Source organism: Strix aluco, chromosome 2 (genome assembly GCF_031877795.1).
Source record: "Strix aluco isolate bStrAlu1 chromosome 2, bStrAlu1.hap1, whole genome shotgun sequence".
Lineage (NCBI taxonomy): Eukaryota > Metazoa > Chordata > Aves > Strigiformes > Strigidae > Strix > Strix aluco.
The window spans coordinates 116,709,551-116,725,933 of record NC_133932.1 but is presented as its reverse complement, the minus strand read 5'-3'; the positions used below and the strand labels follow the sequence as shown (position 1 = coordinate 116,725,933).

Below are 16,383 nucleotides of genomic sequence, written 5' to 3'. Positions count from 1 at the left end.
GCATGCCATGACTCCTGACAAAGACCCGTGACAACTGGTAGTCCTTGCTCAAACAGTTTATTGTCTAAAAATATTTCTACACTTGGACTGGAGCTGTGGACATAATTAAAACTTTTAATGTAGCTCAGTAAGAGGCAAAATCAAAATACAACAACACAGAGTGCATGGCAGAACAGACACCCTAAAGAAGTAACGAAGGCCATCAGCCCTGCTGCCTCGCCTCTGAGACTGGTGTGACTGTACACACTGTAATTACTTCTCTGGAAGCAGTATAGACATACTCTCAAAGGCAAGGTGTAGTTAGGAGATGAGGCAAACAAATGGACTGAAGGGATGTAGGTCAAAAGAGGTAGCAAATAACTCTGGGAGTGACCACAGGATTCTCTGGCAGTCAGCAGCAGCAGGCACAGCCTGCCACCAGGCCAGGTCTTGCTGGCCTCAGCTTTATGGTATGCCCTATGGAAGGAGTGAGTTTTGAAGAATGACTCAAATGAGGCAGTAAAGTGGTTGCTCTACAGTACTGGGCATGGGAAATAAAGGGGGAAATGGAGATGAGGACTGGAAACACAGACATAGTACGGGGAGGGTCCATATGGACCATGGCTGGTGATCTATGTTAGCTTGGGACTACCTGGGAGAAGTTCTCAAGTGCTGATAAAAATTATCTGCTTCAGACCATGGGAAGAGGAAGTGTTTGAAGGAGGAGCCAGTGAAGGTGCTGAAATGGCCAAGAGAATTACTTTAGCAGCATTATTAAGGAACATATTATTTCATTTATATGAGACAAGAAGTGTAGCAGAAGTTAACTTTAAAAACACTTTCAACAGGTCTTGTAAACTTACCTCACAACCTCCCTGGTATCTCTAGGGGTTTGTGCTGGTTGCTTAAACACTTATATTTAAACCTGAATTTCAATGTATTTATGTTCCTATGTTCCTGCATATTCCTTTCAATAAACATCCCAGCCATATCCATCACATTCATTTTTAATATCCTGTTTAATCCACGAGCCCCCTCAGAGAAGGGAACCCCCAATTCCTCCTATGTCCTCTATCTACCAGCTAGACAAAAAGACAAAGGAGAAAAAGCTATTGAGCTGAACTGAGCCACTAATTTGGTTCTCTCCTTTATCCATCCAACAGTGTTTCTGAAACTGAAGAAATTCTGATAACTTTGAGATCTGAACACTTCTTTTAAATATATTTGAAGCTCAGCAGCAGGTTAAAAACTACTTGAAGAAACAGAAATTACATGAGAAGGTATTGACAGTACTAACATGCTCGCAAGAACTTAACTTCCTTGAAAAGCCATGGTAAAAAGCTCACTTCGGATAATTAGGTAAGAATATATTTTATGTTGTATTCCTCAAATGTCACTACATTTAATAAAGAAAATACCTAGAAATTCACCATTACAGAGATAACAGTATTTAGTCAATGAGACACTTGTCAGGTTTCTAAAAGTAAATACTATATTTTTAATCTTCCAGACTTGTCATAGATATTCTACTGTTAGTGTGCTTCAACCCTCTTCTAACTCGTGCAGCTTCATTGAGTCAGTCTGTCCTTCCACATGCGCGTACTATTTAGCAAAGCACGGATGCAGCACACTGAAGAGTGTGTCTGAGAACAGGATTAACTTCCTGTACTGGAGACCAGTAATTACCCAAATCTTTTCTTAATCTGAATTATTTTTGTTTTTGAAGGCTGGAAAGTGTGTATAGTATTCAGGTGCCATCACACCAAGGTTTAGTAAAATGATGCAAAGCAAAATTTATCAACAGCACTGCCATGAGAAAGAAGGGAGATCACTTTTCTGACTATAAAGTTGAACACTTTGCAGTTTCTCACAATATTTGAAGAAAAACAAGCCATAGTGTTTCATCAGAGTTACACAACAAAGTTTCAGTAGATAGGTCCTTCCTATATAAAGTTTTTTTTACAATCCTAAAAAAGCAAAATGTCATCCAAATTTCTGATTAGAAAAGGTGCTTTTGAAGTGGTGTTCCTGGCTGGTTTTCCAGCTTTTTTGTTTCTTGAGAGTATTAATACTATTTGCCGCTAAGAATGCTTGAAAAGGTGTAACTAAGAACAAATTCATAGCACTTTCATAGGTATTTCTGAAAAACTGAGCTATATACTGTGTTATTTACAGGCTAATAGCTTGACTCCAGATGAGTAACAGAGGTGGCAGTGAACTGAGAGGCAGTGCCAGCTTTACATGTTATGGTTGACCAAGTACAGTAATTTATGAAGATAAGAACTCCGAAAATAAATTCCAGATTGGTATATGCATGAGATTTTTAATAGTGATTTTGCAATGCGCATCACACTTACCGCAACAAAAATGAAATGCTTGTTTTAGAAGCTCTAAGTCTGTAATTTAAAAGAGGTTTAATGCACATGTGACAAGGAATGAGAAGGATTATTCCAAGTGTAATACAGGTGGGAAAGGATTACAAAAAATGTGACATGGGAGAAAGAATATGGAGTTTTAATGATGAAGGAACACCACCACCACCCCACCCCCCCACTTTTAATAGGTAATGATCCATCTTTCTCAGAATAGCAAAAGGCACATTTATGTAGTAAGACACTCACTTAAGTCTGAAAAGTCTAAACGAGAATGTTTCTTTCTATTTAGTTCAGAAATCCTCTGTTCCACTCCCGCAACTCTATTATTTCTTTCATGGTCCTTTTATAAATACTATCTAAAAGTCTATTTTAAAGTATTGGGTTTTTTTTAAAGTACTTTTAAAAGAGAGTACAAAAAAAGAGCCAAAAGGAATAATTTCAGGAAAACATAAAAAGGATTTGTCCTACTTCAACAGCTATTGTGCAAATGGCAAGGGAAATTACTCCTTAAGACATACTCTAAATTAATGTGACCAAATTTAATTACTAAAATTCAGGATTACTGAAATGAGAGATCCCTTTGCTTTAAACTACAGTGTCTTTTCCAGGCTGCAGTACATAGCTAATGCTCCAGTTCCGCAATTTGCACCTTCCTTTTAACATCCCAGGCAAAGACTCTCATGCAAGCAATTAACCTCCAAGGAATCTTTACACATTGATAGGCCCCACAGGGGGAATTAAACTGAGTCGTATATCTACTGAAGTTAAAGACAACTCCCCCACCGAATTCACTGGGAGCAGAATAAAGATCTCAATTTGTTCAGTTTAGAAATACGTTTGTGTATGCAAGCTCATAACATAGGCTGCTAATTATTTTCATCTGTTTTATAGATAAACTGTGAAATTAATGTAGGATTTTTCCATTTGTGTGTATCTGCAACAAAATTAGTAATAGTAAATTGAAAGGGTCTTTCCAAATTCAAGACCTTTGTCATCTTGGCACTGAAAAAATCAATTCCAGAAAATGACTCACGTTGCTAAGGAAAACACTCAAAGGACAGCTTGAGTTAAATTGCTGTATTAACTTCTTAATTTGTCCAGTGAAAGGCATCATTGCCCCTATGCAGGAAGCTGGTATGTTACTACCAAAACACCAGTTCCTGTTGCATTTACTTTGCTGCTGATAAAGGCAATTACTGACCAAAGTGAGAAAAGTTTATCACAACTGGGTCTAAATCACAACACACAACAAACTGTTTTTCCCTCTAATCCTCTTTTAAATGTGCTTTGCTGAGGTTGTTTCGCTGAGCTTGCTCAGCTCTGTTAAACAGAGACCTAATTTAGGGAGAACACAATAGCCCGATGGAGTGACGCCATCAATGAAAAATGACCCTTGGGTACCAGGTTACCATTATCCCATCTCCAAGTTTCTCTTACTCACCCACCTACACCACTACAGCTGCATGCAACTTAATGACGACTTCAGCCTTTCAGGCTGCTAGAATGCTATTTATAACCCCAAGGGGTCTGACTGAGATCCTATTCTTTCTCCCCATCCTCAAGAGGCATTATTCAGACAGCATGACATGAAGAGATGGCTGGTACTACAGAAGAGCAGTTTCCAATAAACAGATCATTGTGTTTAAACATAAAGAAGACTTCCAGTTACCAATTAGGAAGGCTGAATTCCACCTTTATTTTGTGTCTCACAAAGTGTAAGATGTAGGAAGGAAAAAGACCGTGGAGATGTAAAGCAGACACAAATAGGTAGGAAAAGAGATTAGTCAAAATGTTTTTCTGTGCCATTTTTATTTTTCTTTTTCTTTTTGTCTTGAAAAAGGTTAGATTCAATCTGTTAGGTGGATGTACATTAAAGTGATACGCACTAGTTGGGAGGAAAGGGTGTGATCTCAGAGTTGGAATTGTCCCACTGTGCAGTCATTTGCTTTCTGGTCTTTCCCTGCCTCTTTCCCTGTCTCTTCCGATGTCACACCCCTCCCTGCAGCATCAGATGGCCCTACAGCCATTCTGTATTTATTCTCCCTGCTTGAAATAATAGCATGTAAAAGTGACTATTAAGAGCTCTTTATCAACCTTCCTCCCCACCCACTTAACTACCCTGCCATCCCATCCTCTCTATTCAAAACTGTCCTTCCAAAATTACCTGAGGATAAGAAGGTGCCTTGTTATGCAACCAGGAGGCCAAAATAAATCGGTGGACAAATACATGGAGAAAGGGCCTTGAGGAGTTTGAGGGCTGAGGACCACCTGCAGCGGGTGTTTGCACAGCTCAGGACAGGGACTGGAGTGACAGTGAGGAGGATCTGGTGCACTTCATTCGTTTTCACGTGTGAGCCATAGCGAGGGGCTGTGTGTGGCTTTATTTGATTTCTGAGTGATGGTGCTTCTCCCTGGGCTCAGGGAGGAAGCACAAGCAGCACCCAGCCCTCGCTTAAATAATTCAGCTGTGCTGCAGGGAACAGGGATACATCAACACCACAGAGGTAGATTCCATCAGATATCAGAAAAAATGGAAATACTTTAAAAGTGAACCAGATAGTGGACTTCAGTAGGAATTACGCCATATCAGTAGAAATTATGCAAAGTTATATAAGATCATCTTGCTTCTGATGCTTATTGTCATAAAATAACAGGTCTCGGTAGAATAATTGACCTAGTGTGATGCAACAAAAATACCCAACTGGTGATAGTGCAGCTGCGCACCTTAGTTAACTCCATGCTGGCCAGGGCAAAAAGCCCTGAACAATTACAGGTTTTGATGTGTTCATGAGGTCAGAACAGTGAATATCTCAGTAAGATTAAGAAAAGGAGAAACAGGTAGCTTTTTGGGGGAATCACTGGGGCTTGTTGTTGTTGTTAGGAGGCTTCTAGGCGATCTTGATTCATGTGCTTCAAGAACCACACGGGTTTTTTTTCAATTGGTATCAGTACTTTTCTTTGTTTAGTCTCTTTTTACAATGACAAACTTGCTGTCTTTGTTACAGTCTGAAGTAAATTAACATTTCTTGTGCCAGGAGATTGAATTACCATCTCCACCATGTTTCACTTTCTTTTTCACACACACAAAAAAGAAGAAATCTTCTTGCTAATTCTACCTCTGGTTTGTCAATAACTTCTATTTTTTGTTTGAATTTATCAAGAATCTTGTGGAATAGAAAAGCTAGAAGAAACTAATTTGAGCAAAGTGGATAACAATGAAGTGCTACAACAACATTTACGTGCTAGGCCTTTTCAATAAAATTTGTGCTCTGAATTTAGCCTGCCTGAAAACTTCAAAGCAATGATAAGCCTTTAGCTAATAGTCATCCCTCTGTTTCTCTGGTGTTGTAGTAACTAATTATCTTCTTCATTATTAATACTAAAATCAAGAGTATTTTTTTTAAAAACATGGATAATCAAATTTAAACAAAATATTTTGGCAGGAAGAAAAGTTATGTGATTTTAAAGATGCAGAAAACACACAGGTCTGCTCACTCAAAAACTTAATTTCTCTGGGTGTGGAATCAGACACATATAAATTTATAAATTTTGGGCTAGCTTACTGTTCTGTTAAAAACAACCATACATATTAAATTAGATCTTTTATCAGCAGGATAGTCAAGGTGATTGTTTGCAGCCTGATATTACTTGTAATATTATAATTGCTTCTACGAAACAATATAAATAATACATATTGACTACCTCTATAAGATATTGCAGATGCACAAGTTAGTCAGATTTTGGTGGGAAACCAGAAGAAAATGCTTTTAAGATCAGAACATCCAAATCATGCAACTGTCTTCCTATTAGAACAGTGTGGAAGAAAACCTAACTTTAGTAGCCTGGGATGGAGTTAGTTATGTATATCTAAAGTACCAAATGGCATAATCATCTGAAACTGGGGGGGACTGGAACCAGTGCCCCAAGAGACCTTTATGGCCATTGGCTCAGACACCCATATTCCTATGAGTAAATAACCCTCCATTTTGCCAGCCCCAAATGTAAAGGTAAATTGTTTGAAAAAATGAAACCCCCATCTCAGACAGGAAAGATGTCTTTATGACTGAGGCTGGGAAAGAGAGATTCTGGATTTTGTTTCTCTCTGACCTTGGCAGTTCAGCATACTTTTCTCAGCTTAAGTGCCATATGTGTAAAATAAGTGATGATAGGAGTAGTACCTTATAACCTATGGACCTGCAAGGACAAACCCATCCGTGCTTCTCTGGCACTTTGATGCTTACGGTGATGAGAGCTATAAAAATTGTACACATGGAGAAAGTAATCCATTATCTACCCATAGAGGACAAACCCTAAATTCCAGTTTTTTGAAGGCAGTTCAGACTAAAGTGCCTGTTTCAAGACTCAATTGCCTATTTTGATGATGCTCCATTAATCTTTTAAATTGGAGTTTGCAGATCTGACTAATAATTTATGTCTTGTAAGAGCACAGGGTTGCTGTGAACCAGAAAAATTACACATTTCCTTACTACAAAAGTTAATTTACATTGGTGAGCTGTCTTCGCCTAAACATTGCAAACAGCAAAATGGACACTTCAGTTTCTGTCAGTCACACCGTCCTTTTTAAAAAGACCTTGTTAAACTTCAGGTTAAGAAAATCTAACGAGAAAAGTTTTATCAGCCTTTCCCTCAACACGCTGGGGTACATAATTAAAATACTAAACTGGAGATGTAAACCATGTTTCCAGCATGAAAAGGAGGCAGTTTGCACCAATTCTGTCTTAGGGTTGTCTTTTGTCTAAGCAATACTAAATACCTGAGTCAGATCTCTTCCCACCTCTCAGTTTTCATGACATAATTCAGCAAATTTTGTTTCTGTGCCAGGACTGGAATGGCTGCTTTGCTTTCTCCTGTTACCACATGCTGACCCAGAGATGCTGTCACTCCCCACAGACCACCAGCTGCTGTTCACATCATCTCCTTTGATCTACCTGGTCTCTACGGATGAAGGTGGAAGTGATGGCTCGAGCCAATCTAGAGAGATGCTGGACGTCCCTTCTGCTTTTTCCTGCCAGGCTGAGAGTTGAACCAGCTCCCCTGGCCAAACCCGAGCTGTTGCAGGGCAGGAGGTGGAAGTAAGCATCCAAGGGAAGGGAGGAAAGCACAGGAAGGTGAATGGAAACTCCTTCCACAAGCAATGGGACTCCTGAAATGGCTCCAGACTCGAAATTTGTCTCAGGAACTTCCCAGGAGTGCTGTGAATTGGAAGGGGCTGGCAGAAGGTGGAAGTGCCCTCATCTTATTCCCCATGTGTTGTGTTTCAAAGCCGTAGGGTGCCAGGGTGTGTGGGTGTGAGGTGGGTGTGCGGGTGGTGGTGCTGGGTGGGTCTCTGTAGAAGGTTTGCAAAAGAGACACAAAGAAACACAAAATTCTGTGGCAACATCCCAAACAGGAAATACTTTTAAGTATGTTCTCTGCAAAACAAAATACTTTCTCCAGAAAATGGTTAATTTAATTTCTTATGAAGTGCTGTTGTGTCAAATTCAGAGACTAAAATCAATCATTAAGGTAAATAGAGATTTTAGTCTGCTTTTCCTTCAATCTCTTTTTCAGTTTAAATTCCAGCTTTGCTACAAAAATAATGCAATATAGTCCCAGTGCAAGGACATTGTGATTGCTCTATGCCTCAAAAAAAGTCGTTCGTAAAAGAACTCTGTAAAGATGCCATCTAGCTCTTCTTTGATGCAGCTAAAATTTTGGCAGGCGAACCTGTGCTTGATTAGTTAGTTATTCAGTCTCATTGGTAGGACAAACACTGTGTAGACACTAACCTTTAGTATTATGTTGAAATCAGCTGGTTTACAACCTGTTTTCGCCAGTCTCCGCAGCAGCAGGGAACAGGGCCTCCCTGTGCTGTGCTTGCAGCCAAGCCATATGCAGCATATGTTCAGCTGAGCCACTGGTGACACCCCCTGTCAGCATCTGGTAATTTTCCGAGCAGGGACAAGATTTACATGAAAGCCTTAACTCTGAAAGTCCTGAAGACTCACAGTCAAATGCATTCCAGAATCGTTTTTTTAACCAAAGAGTCAGAGGTTCACCTTTATAACAAGCCAATTTCAGCTGACTGTAGTATCAGCTTTTATACTTGACCATACCAGGTCAAGAGAAGGTGCTTAATTTATCAGAAATCCTGCTATCGTTCAGCTGATAAACAGATCCCGTTCAGTGTTCAGCTGTCAAGAGTCACAGATATTGCTGTCTGAGAAACACTGAAATAACAGCCGTCCTGCTCCATGCACAATATTCTACATCTTCATTTTCCAACACTTAAGCCAAATACATCATACAAACACTTGGAAATGAGTCAGAATTGACTATTAAATTTTTCATTGTTCTGAAGTCTTAGAAAAGGGGGATGGAGGGGGTTCAGGCTCTCCAGAGAAAGAAATCCGAAGGTTTGCAATAAGACATAGAAACTTCTACTAAATCATTCAATATCCTAATGAAGCATATTCTCTTTTCTCATTTGTCTTGCTTCTGTCACTGCTCAGGACACCAAAGCTACAACACTGTTTCTAGTAGAAACTAACATGTAATTTTTAGCCAAATCTCATTTTACTGGAACTTCTGAGCTTTTGAAACCTTATTATTTCAGATTTAACCTGGTATTAAATGAGTGAAATCCAGGCTTTACAGCAAGTATTAAACAGTTTTGCTAACACATAGTAATGAGAGGGAATTAGTACACAACCAATTCCAGCCTCATTTCCCCTAAACCAGGAGCTGTTTTCCCAGGGAGGATATTGAGTACTTGTGACTACTTTCTGCTGCAATATTCTTACATGGGATCATGTGGTGCCTTCATCCTATGCTGAAAGTTTTGGAAAGTACTTCACTGACATCAGCAGTCCACTTTGGTTCCCATAAACTTCTACCTATTTTCTCACTTTCTTTTAATGAGTAAACAACTCTTAAATTCTTAGTGTTGCTAGCTTAGCTAATTGTGCTTAAAGTTATACAGAATACTCTCTAGTTTAATAAAGACTCCTAAAACCTCGGTTTTGTTTGGGTTTTTTTCTTATTTCCCAGAAAATCACAGCAGCCAACTTGACAGCCATTAGTCCAAGAAAAGTGGCAGTCAGCAAATTGCTTAATCCTCAGTCTACTTTACATACTGATTTCATACCCCAATTTCTGTTAGAGTATATTGCCAAAGCTGTGATCTTGCAAACATTTTACATATGTGATTCTCTAGCATTGTATGCTTAAAATCACACTAAACTCAAGAGATAATCCACACAAATGTGTGCGCAACAGATAGACAGTTAACTTGTAGGAGTCAGGGCAAACAGTGTGACTGCTTGTTTTGAAAAGATACAGTTATTAACACACAGGTGTATTTGAATTAAAGCAAGGTTCCTCCAACAATCCCTAGAACAGAACTGTGCCTTGCTTTCTGGCCAACCTTAAGTATAAACCTGCAAGCAAAATTCAGGTTTAGTTCCTAATTACCACCATTTGCAGGTGATACCAGGACCAAAATCAAAGAGCATCTCCTTGCTTGCCTAGCATGGCAGGGTGTTGAACAGGAAAGGCAGGGGCTGCCTTTTTGGAAGTAATTTTCCTTGCTTTAGATGGAATTAAACCTCATTGCTTCAAGGTTTCAGGTCCTGTTTTTTTCCTTGCAAACAGTGGAAGATTATGGTCTTCATCTGCATATAAAACAGGAAGAGTAACTTTTTACAGTGTGTTACAGCACTTTTTGTGTGCCAAATATATCTGAATTTACAACACAGACTAATGACACTCTCTTCTCCCAAAACAAGTTTCAGAGAAAGACTAATAATTAATACTGGAGTTTGCCCAGGCTACACCACATCTTGGTCTCATAAAGATACATTTGGCCACTAAATAACAGTCCTGGCTTTCCAGAATGTGAGAAGCACATCAACTTAGTACCCTTCAGTGAAGTGAAGCCTACCTCTCAAAATGCCCAACTCACAGCAGAGGACAGCACTGCAGCCCGGTGCCATCGGTGACAATGCACTGATGCAGGCAGCTGCCAGTGGCTCGGCTCTATGGCTGGATGGGCTTCTGCCCAAGGGGGCTCCAGAAAGCTGGGGTCGTGCCAGGGAATCTGTCCCCCCATGCCACTGCCAGTGGGATCCCCTTGAAGTCACAGTGCACAAAGGGCCCCGTTTTACAGTGCGTAAGTGCAGCAATGAATAATGCCCAGATGGCTTTGCTAGATGGACTGCACAGACGATCTGCAACTCTAAAAACCACATACAATTTAACAGAGGGGCAAAGCACACTGCAGCTAACACACAAACGGTTAAATATTAGTCTCAGTCATGGTTTTGCACTTAACTGGAACAACTAATAAAACCATAATTGTAAAATGTAATTAATTACCACCATGCATACCTAAATGTTTATGTCTTCCAGCAGCCATTAACTATGAGATCTGTTGTTCTGGATAAAATTTAATATAAATGTATGAAAATTCATTGCACAAAATATTGCCTAGTTATAGTATGAACCTTGTTCCAGAAAACCTGTTTTGTTTTTGAAAGAGCCTGTTGTTGCCCAAATTCAGGGCTCAGTCCTGTGAGGTGCTGAGCGCCCTGTAAGCCCTTAAACACCACTGGGAGGTAAAGGGACTCAGCATGATGCAGAAGCAGGCAGAACCTTGCGGAACTGAGTCTTAAGTTAATATATAACAAACAGCTGCACAGCGGTGTGTGAAATCAACAAGTTAAACATACACTTAAAATAACTGTAACAAGAGAGAAGCAAGCATATTTACAGGTGCATTTCATTAAAATCTTCGTGCTGAATAGTCTCATATGCAGCATGCCTACGTATTTACCATAGGAAAGCAAAGGTTTGGGGAGTGTTCTGGTGAAAGTAAAATTAAGCAGTCAAGGCAGAAATAACCTCAAGCTGCAACCAAAGACTTCTAGTTAAATATTGTGCAAATTATGAGTTGGTTATTATCAGCTGGAATCTACCCTGAGCAAGCTGCACCTGACAGCGTGGACAAAATGGATGACCCAGAACGGCACAAGCTAAATACACATCCATAAAATTTAAAGCAATAACGAACCTCAGAACTTTACCACCCAGCCCTAGTATTTGCAGTTGTCAGCAGCAGAACCAAATGCCAGAATCATACCTGGTCATTTACTGTAACAAACAAAAGAGGCAGAAATCAAAGGTACAATTGTGTCTTTGGGAGCTGCAGAGTGCCACAGGAGAGGAACTGGGTGTTCAGAAGGCAGTGCAGGTGGGGAACTGAGTTAGCCCAAGTGGCAGAACAACAGTGTGGAAAAACAGATACACTCCTGCCTTAAGGATGGGACCTGTGCATCCCTGCTTTTGCTGCCTGGTGTACAGGGGGAGCAACTCACTCTCCTAGAGACCCACATTTATCCCGAGAGCCTGGTATCACATACAGAAATGTAGAATGCCCCTGGCTTTTTGTTCTCCAGTCAGAAGGACCTGTGCAGCTCCCTCCTATATATCCCTATACAGAAGACAAAGTAATATCTAACAGAAGATCTGCTAGAATGTGATTCTATCTTCTCTTTTCCTCCCCAGAAGAAATAGCAACTTCCAACTGCATTTTTTTCTAAATTAGCAAGATGTGAAGAATAACTGCAATCATGAATGCAAGAGAACACTAATTCAAAAAGAAATTAATTTCTGTCACATTTCTTGGAGTTATTCTGTGAATAATCACAAGAATTTTAATGGCAATATTATATTCATGTCTTAAAAGTAGAAATGCCAACAGATTTTCTTAGTAATAGATTTACATATCCAAGATAATTTTCAAAACCTAATTAATAATTTATAATGAAGTATGAGGCTTCATATATGTCTCATGAAATAACTTGAAATTCAGATATTATTGAATTCCCAATTATTAGTTACATTCATTTTAGCTGAAAGCTCTGCTGGAATCTCAGTACCAAGAAAATTAACTATATGAGAGTATAAAAAATAACTGCAACTCCATAATGTTTGACTTAGTGCAAAGACTTCAGTGAAAAGGAGAAAGTAAGCTCCTCACTGCTGCACTCTTCTCATGCAAGGCTGGGCTTTTACCATTTTAAACCTTCTGAGTCAGATACGAGGTTGGCTAAAGTTAAGGGGACTTTCCTCTGCTTCTATAAAGCTTTAAGTAAAGATTATCATAAAAGCTAAGTCCAAGTAATTTTCTTCGTCTCATATCACTCACCAGAGTGCTCATCTAGGATGTTGCCATATGAATGTTGATTTTGATCATGGTCGGGGGGGGGGGGGGGGGGGAGTGAAGAAAATGCCACATCTTGCTTTGTGGTTTGAAAGTTTAGGAGAAACTGAAATGCAAATAAATAACACTACATGGTACAAGTCAGTCTCCAGTCACTTCGCAAGTGCAAAGAGAAGGATGGAGATTCAGATCACACAGGAAAAATAAAATTAATGAACAACAGAGACACCAATGTCATAAATGCCTTTTCTTGCAGTTTCTGGTATTCTTGCCCATGAAACCTTGATTATGTTTAGGCTACCAAATGATGTTGTAGAAGACAGATCAAAGTTTAGAGAGTTCTATGACACTTAACTTTCTAGTAAGACTAGCAGCAAAGTCCAGTCCAGTTTTGGCAACTCAGTAACTGAAATATCTTGATGAGGTTCCTACTTAGAGGACAATAGATCATTATATTTGTGCCTCAATTGTACCTGCAGTCTCAGAATCTCCAAGTGCTTTATAAACTTGAGTAAGTTAAACCTTTCATGTGTATGAAGCTGTTATAACATTTTTAATTTTTTTTTCTGAAATTTCCTTTATATTTTGAGCATGTCAGATTTTGATTTGATGATTTGAGATGCTAACATCCAAAATGTTAACTAGTCAAAATACAAAAACAGTGTTCAAGTTTTGGTGAAGAATATTATGGAGAATAATCTCCAGAACAAAGAACACTCAACAGAGCAAACTTGTATAAAAAATTTATTTTATGCAAATCTCAAGTGTTGATTAGGACAGAAGCAGCCACAACAGCAAGAGGAACCTACAGAAGGCTGGTAATCAACCAGTCAGAATAACCTGGTTCAAAATTACCAGGAAATCAGAACTATCCAGGCCTAATGACCTCATTTTTAGAAGTCTAATACTGCACTGTACTACTTCATTCTATGCTGTTATATCTAGGTTTGTACTATAAACTACAAAAGCATATTTTTCTAAAATCAATGGGATTTAGGGGCTTATGTTACCTACACAAGTCAGAGCAGAAATAGGGCAGGTATGTCTCAATGGAAAATAACTTCCTTGTCCCAAAACAATTTTCACTGTCTGAAATTGTGACAAAGAGGTTTCAAATCACTACCAAGAGAAATATACATATCTGGCTTACTAAGATCTACGCACAGAAACTGAACAAATGTCCAATTGGGGGGAGTCTAGCAGAGTTATATGTTAGATGTGAGTACCTCACAGAATAGCAGACTGTGTTGAGGTTGGAAGGCATCTCTGGAGATCATCCAGTCCAACCCCCCCTCACAGAAGGGTTGAGGTTGGAAGGCATCTCTGGAGACCATCTAGTCTAACCCCCCTGCTCAAAGCGGGGTCAGCTAGAGCAGGTTGCTCAGAGCCATGTTCTGTCAGGTTTTAAATACAGTTTTTTGGACTCTCCCAAGGATGGAGACTCCACAAGCTCTCTGGGCAGCCTGACCACTCTCACCATAAAAAGACCATGTTTTCTGCTTAAATGAAATTTCCTGTATTTCAGTTTGTGCCCGTCGCCTCTTGTCTTTTTACTGGATACCACTGAGAAGAGTCTGGCTCCATCCTCTTTATCTTCTTTACCCCTTCACTCCCATCAGGTTACACATTAATAAGATCCCCTGGGCATTCTCTTCTCCAGGATGAGCAGTCCCAGCTCTCTCAGCCTCTCATCATATATCAGATGCCTAGTTGGTGTTATCAGGTACTCCTCTGAGTTTTGTATCCCCTGCAAACTTGCTGAGGGTGTACTCTGTCCCATCATCCAAGTCATTAATGAAGATATTAAACAGTATTGGCCCCAGTGCTGATGTCTGAGGTACACCACCAGTGACTGGCTTCCAGATGGACTTCATGCCATTGATCACAGGTTTTAGAACCCAACAGTTCAGCCAGTTTTAAATCCACCTGACTAGCTACTTAGCTAGTCCATACTTCATCAGTTTGTCTGTAAGCATGTTATCAGAGATGGTGTCAAAACTCTTGCTAAAATCCACTGCTCTCCCCTTGTCCACTGAGCTGGTCATTTTGTTGTAGAAGGCTATCAAGCTGATCAGGCATAATTTCCCCTTCATAAATCCATGTTGAATTTTCCCAGTCACTTTCTGTCCTTCATATGTTTGGAAATGGCTTCCAGGAAGATCCACCTCCTTCTTGGGGACTGAGCTGAGGCTGATTAGCCTGTACTTCCCCAGATCCACCTTGTTGCCCTTCTTGAAGACAGGAGTGATATTTGCTTTCTTCCAGTCCTCAGAAACCTCCCCCAGTCACCACAACCTTTCAAAGATCATCATGACTGGCCTTGCAATGACATCAGCCAGCTCCCTCAGCCCTATCCCATCAAGTCCCATGGACTTGTGCATTCAGCTTTATTTAAATGTTCCCTGAACTGATCCTTACTGAGGATAAGTCTTCCTTTCTCCATGTGTTTCCACTCAGGGCCTGAGATTGCTGAAGGCTGGTATTACCAGTAAAGACCAAGGTGAAGAAAGTGCTGAGTACCTCAGCCTTCTCCATGTCTTTTGTCTCCAGGTCCCCTGTCACATTCAGCCATAGGCCCACCTGTAGGAGTCTGGGCCGCGCTGGGAGAAAGTTAGTGCAGACAGAAGAATGCAAGGACGAAGACAAGGCCAGCAAAATAAGGCTGGCAAAAACACACAAGACAGCAGATAAGTGAGAAACACCTGTGGTCAGCAAAAACACACAAGTCTGAGCAAAACAGGGTATGAGATAAGGGAGTTTTGGCAAGTTTTGGGCTTTATGTGCTAATTGTAGAGGTGCGTGAACAGCGCGTGTAGATGACCTGTAGCCTATTAGAAGATAGATGAGTGCATGTACGGAACTTAGTAGAGTATAAATGTAACCAGAAAAGGAATAGTATATAACTATAATAAAAAAGATGGACGACCTGATCATCACATTGATGTTGCGTCGTTTCTGTTCCCGCACAGAGAAATAAGGACCCCGGCTAATCGTGACCCCGACACCCACCTTTTCTCTAGTCTTCCTTCTACTGCTGATACACTTCACAGAATCACAGAATCATCTAGGTCAGAAAAGACCTTGAAGATCATCTAGTCCAACCATTAACCTAACACTGACAGTTCCCAACTACACCATATCCCTCAGCGCTATGTTGACCCTACTCTTAAACACCTCCAGGGATGGGGACTCCACCACCTCCCTGGGCAGCCCATTCCAATGCCTAACAACCCGTTCTGTAAAGAAATACTTCCTAATATCTAGTCTAAACCTTCCCTGGCGCAACTTGATACCATTACCTCTTGTCCTATCGCTTATTACTTGGTTAAAGAGGCTCATCCCCAGCTCTCTGCAACCTCCTTTCAGGGAGTTGTAGAGGGTGATGAGGTCTCCCCTCAGCCTCCTCCAGACTAAACAACCCCAGTTCCCTCAGCCGCTCCTCATACGACATGTGCTCCAGACCCTTCACCAGCTTCGATGGCTGGCTGCCAGATGCCCACCCAGCTACTCTCTCACTACCTCTCCTTAACAGGACTGAGGGAGAAAATAAGATCGCAAAGCTCATAGGTCAATCAAGAGAGATCACTTATCAATTACTGTCATGGGCAAAACAGACTCCACTTGGGGAAAATTAATTCAATTTATTCCAATTAAAATAGGTTTGGATAGTGAGAAACAATGACAAATTAAACACCTTCCCCCCCATCCCTCCCTTTTTTCCAGGCTCAGCTTTATTCCTTCACTCCCCACTCTTCTACGCCACCCTGCCCAAGTGATGCAGGTGAATGGGGGATTGTGGTCAGTTCT

The 16,383-nt window shown here is 40.4% G+C and overlaps 1 protein-coding gene across 2 annotated transcripts in view; it reads right to left on the bottom strand.

The window, feature by feature from the left end:
* The window catches only part of SPATA13 (spermatogenesis associated 13), a 160,819-nt gene that overhangs the window by 50,582 nt on the left and 93,854 nt on the right, over window positions 1–16,383 (bottom strand). The gene's annotated exons all lie outside the window — the stretch shown is intronic.